Genomic DNA, 5,084 nt, shown 5'->3' with positions numbered 1-5,084 from the left:
CAAAACGTTTGAAATGTCATTTCCCACAACGGTTTAATTTTTTTTTAAATAGCTCTAGGCCAGCAGCAGAGTATTAAGCCTCTTAAAAGTATACCTACTTTTAATACTTTTAAAAACAATGTCAAAAAAAAGTGTGTGTGTCAGCTTCGAAGCACGTCACGACTGGAGTTTACTCCTCAAGAGCAATTGTCTTCGAACGGTACTAAACAAAATCAATTCCAATGGAGTCGGTTACAAACAGACATACAGCAGAAGCTAATAAAAGCGTATTAATTAAAATGATTGACATCATGAAAGGGTAAATAAACGCATTAAAGAAAATGCTTAATGAATATGTATATAGGTACCATTTAATCCAAACCATTTAAGCTTGAATGCTTAAATGGTTTGGACACGTGGAGCGAATGAGTGAAGAAAGAATGACGCATCAAATATATAAGGCAAGTGTGGGCAAGCCGGTCGCGGGAGTCCTCGTAGAACATTCGTCGATGAAATTGGGGACGTTTTGAGAAAAGGAGAGGTCCGAAGCACCCGCAACCGGCGAGCATGTATGAAAAGAGTAATGAATGTAGAGGAAGCGCGTGAGGTTTGTAAGGATAGAAGCAAATGGCATTCTATTGTCTCTGCCTACCCCGACTCGAATGTGTGTGTGTGTGTGTGTATAGGTACATGCATATTTATTTTATTTACATTTTTTACGACTATCCGGCGAAATATTATAATATGTCATATATTTTACATTTAAGTAGATCTTACATGATTACATCATTATAATTATATCATCGAATCATTAATTATCATAACTGAAACTACAAAAATTGTTAATAGAAAATAATTAATCATAATAACATTAAAAAAATATAGATATTAATAAAATAAAATAATGGGTTAGGTTAAGAATTGTCTATTTGGCGTGAAATGCGCTATATAATATAATCTCCATATTAAATTAAACATTTAATTATGTGCATAGCTCATATAAATTTGTATGAACTACATTGATAAATCAATATTTAATAAATACAAAGCACACATGTTTATACATACATCAAAAAAGTTTAAGCAACATGCATGATATTACAAATTTACCATTTATATTAATTAATTTCTAAGTCTTTATTCACTCAAAGTGCATAGGTGTGTAAACTTTTTTGTTATTGATGACATACTGGCTGGTTGTAAAAAAAAATCGATTATGTTTTGTTTTTCTCATAAAATTAAATGAAAGGGTTTGTTTGAATATAAGTGCGTTGTAATTGCTACGTTTAGTCTCGATATTATAATTTTACCAACCATTTAAATAGAGTTAGCGACAAAATTGAATTGTTAGATATTCTTTACGTCATGGAGCGACGTCATTTGACGACAAATGAAATGCAAAGAGCTGTAGGGATGTTACAAGCGGGAAGTAATCAATCTCAGGTATCTCGGCATTTTGGCATTCATGATACAGGATTTCAATGATACAGGATGGTCCAAAAGTCCGTTAACATTTGAATCGGTTGCCGCGTCTAGCAGCGGTGGCGGAGGGGGATGGAGGGGTTACGCATTGCAAGAGCGGCCAATGGAAATTTAGTAGCATGGCGTTGTTCAGCGGTAGTCAACGTGCGTTTTGTGTACGCGAATACTATCGAAACAACGATTCTGCGACCTTAGCTCAACGAAAGTTTTGCAATCATTACAAGATACGATACAAAAATCAAGCTCCATCAGGTGTGTTAATTAAAAAATGGGTGCTCAAGTTTGAGAAGACGGGTTCAACAATGGATTTACCTCGATCTGGCCGGCCTAGAACGTCGAGGGACCCCGAAAACGTGGAGCGAGTAAAATCGTCTGTTCGTGACCAACCTGGACTTTCAACTCGAAAGCGGTCTGCTGTCCTTAACGTGCCAAGATAATGATGTATTAAACCGCATTTTCAAGAAAGATTTAAGTCTACATTCCTATAAAATCCAAATGGTGCAGGAATTAAGGCCTCAGGACCATGCCACTTACAAATATTTTTTCCTCAACGAGGCACACTTCCACCTAAATGGGCATGTTAATAAACAAAATTGTCGTTATTGTTAGTGACACTATGTCATGGTGATCAAAAACCCCTGCATTCCAGCCAACCAACCCAGTAACTCTCGACGAATTAAAGGATCGTATTCGCACAGAAATCCAAAACATCTAAACAGAAACATGTAAAGCTGTCATCGAAAATTTCCGCTCTAGATTGCAGCAATGCCAGAATAATGAAGGATTGCATATGGATGATGTGATTTTCAAGAAATAAATCCCCCTTTTGTTTACTATCGAAAACAATAAACAATTATGATCTACTATAATTAGTTTTTTTTTAATCATCATTCCAATTATAAACGGACTTTTGGTCCACCCTGTATTATATACAATAAAGAGGTAGATATCGCACTAGCGCGCGCAAAATGTTGCAGACAAATTCAGACAATTGTCGTAATTTCATTTAGTCGGCAGCGAGCTAATCGGAACGTATTCGTGGCGTGACATTAATAATCTAAAATGCCAACGTGTGTGTTAAGAAAATGTAAAAACTATGTTTGCAAGATATATAAGAGTGAAGGTATTTCATACCATACGAAATTATATAAAAGAACGTCGTATTTGTAGTTTATCACGATTTTATTTCTTATTTACAAATAAATCTCGAATTATTAACGTGGTGGTTCGAGCAAGATAGAGAATATGATGACAACTGCAGCGCGACAAGGACAAATAGTATGTGTCATAGATTAATCAACCAGAAGTAAAATCGTAGGCAGTACATCGTAATCGTAAACCGTAGGCAATACATAGCGTTCGTAACCGCTTGATTGCGGAACTTGAGTTTTCTTGTTAGTTAGTGAGCGTCTTTCTTAATTTTTTTTTTTTTTTTTATGGAATAGGAGGACGAGCGTACGGGTCACCTGGTGTTAAGTGATCACCGCCGCCCACACTTTCCTGCAACACCAGAGGAATCACAAGAGCGTTGCCGGCCTTTAAGGAAGGTGTACGCGCTTTTCTTGAAGGTACCCATGTCGTATCGTCCCGGAAACACCGCACACGGAAGCTCATTCCACAGCTTCGTGGTACGAGGAAGAAAGCTCCTTGAAAACCGCACTGTGGAGGACCGCTACACATCCAGATGGTGGGGATGAAATCCTAACTTGTGGCGTGTCGTGCGAAGGTGGAATTCGGCGGCAGGAATCAGGTTGAACAGCTCTTCGGAACACTCCCCGTGATAGATGCGGTAGAAAACACACAATGAAGCGACGTCTCTACGCAACGCCAAATGATCCAGCCGTTCACAGAGTACTGGGTTCCCGACAATTCGAGCTGCTCTGCGTTGCACGCGGTCAAATGGATCGAGCTGATACTGGGGTGCGCCAGACCAGAGATGACAGCAATACTCCATGTGAGGCCGGACCTGCGCTTTGTAGAGCGCTAGAATGTGGGCCGGCTTGAAGTATTGCCGTGCTCTATTTATGACGCCCAGTTTCTTTGAAGCCAGTTTGGCTTTGCCCTCCAGATGGCCACGGAATTGGCAATTGCTCGAGATTTCGAGACCCAGTATTCCGATACTAGGCGAGGCTTTAAGGGAAGTGTTCTCGAAGAGCAGTGATACGGCAAATGGGGTTTTTTTAGTGGTAAACGCGCAAACTTGAGTCTTCTGGGGGTTAAATTGGACAAGGTTCAACTTACCCCATTCCGCGACCTTCTCGAGAGAGGACTCGATAGAAGACACAAGTTTCTCCCGGCACTGGTCGACGTTTTCCCGAGAGAGACCTGCATGGCCCGTGTATACGGCATCACCAGTGCTGTCGTCTGCATAGCAATGCATGTTGGCGGTGTCCAACATATCATTGATATGCAGAAGAAACAGCGTGGGAGATAGCACACAGCCTTGGGGAACTCCAGCGTTCACGGGCTTGGGATTCGAGCCATAACCGTCGATAACGACCTGTATGCTGCGCCCAGTGAGGAAGCTGGAGGTCCACTTGCATAAGCTCTCGGGAAGCCCAAATGATGGAAGTTTTGCGAGGAGCGCCTTGTGCCATACACGATCAAAGGCCTTCGCTATATCCAGACCAACTGCCAGGCCTTCCCCCTTGCTTTCAATAGCCGCCGCCCATCTATGTGTTAGGTATACCAGAAGATCGCCAGTCGACCGACCATTGCGAAAGCCGTACTTCCGGTCGTTGATCAACTGGTGACCCTCAAGGTATACCAAGAGCTGGCGGTTAATTATGCTCTCCATGATTATGGAGAGTAGGGAGGTAATCGCAATAGGCCTGTAGTTTGCCGGATCCGAACTGTCTCCTTTTTTTGGGATCGGATGGACAAGGGCTGACTTCCATGAATCAGGGACTACGCCTTTTGAATAAGAGTGCCGGAATAAACGCGTTAGCACCGGCGTCAACTCAGGGGCACACGTTCTAAGCACGATTGGAGAAATGCCATCCGGCCCGCTCGACTTCCTGACGTCCAACGAAAACAGAGCTCGCCTAACAGTTTTCTGTCGGAACTGTACTTCAGGCATGGAGCTCTGACACCGCGGGATGGTCGGCGGTGTTTTTCCGTTGTCGTCAAGAGTCGAGTTGGAGGCAAAAAGAGTGCACAGGAGATCGGCTTTCTCTTTTGCCGTATGGGCCAGGGTGTCATTCCTCATGTGCAACGGCGGCATGGACGGCTGGTTGAAGTTACCAAGAGCAGCTTTCGACAACGACCAGAACTTGCGTGTTCCGGTCGGGTAACTGGAAAGCTGCGCGCCAATTTTGACGACGTGCTTCGATTTCGCACGGGCGATTTGCCGCTTAAAAAATCTGGAGGCACGGTTATATTTCCTCTTCAGAACTTTGCAGTTCGGATCCTTTGAGCCCAGCGCCGCAACCCAAGTTCGATACGCCTGTTTTTTGCAGTCAGATGCTGCTTTAACTGACGCATCGAACCAGGGCTGTGATCTGCCACCGATCGGTACTACAGAGCTTGGTATAAAAATAGCCATGCCCTGCAGTATCACATCGGCTACTGCAACGGCGCAGGCACTAGGATCATCCGAAGGGAAACAAACCCTGCCCCAAGGG

General features: G+C 42.9%; 1 protein-coding gene across 3 annotated transcripts in view; it reads left to right on the top strand.

The window, feature by feature from the left end:
* The window catches only part of LOC126974376 (delta-1-pyrroline-5-carboxylate synthase), a 649,376-nt gene that overhangs the window by 85,737 nt on the left and 558,555 nt on the right, over nucleotides 1-5,084 (top strand). The window lies entirely within an intron of this gene.

This window comes from Leptidea sinapis, chromosome 32 (assembly GCF_905404315.1).
Source record: "Leptidea sinapis chromosome 32, ilLepSina1.1, whole genome shotgun sequence".
NCBI classification, from domain to species: Eukaryota; Metazoa; Arthropoda; class Insecta; order Lepidoptera; family Pieridae; genus Leptidea; species Leptidea sinapis.
This window is presented reverse-complemented; position numbering and strand designations above follow the sequence as displayed.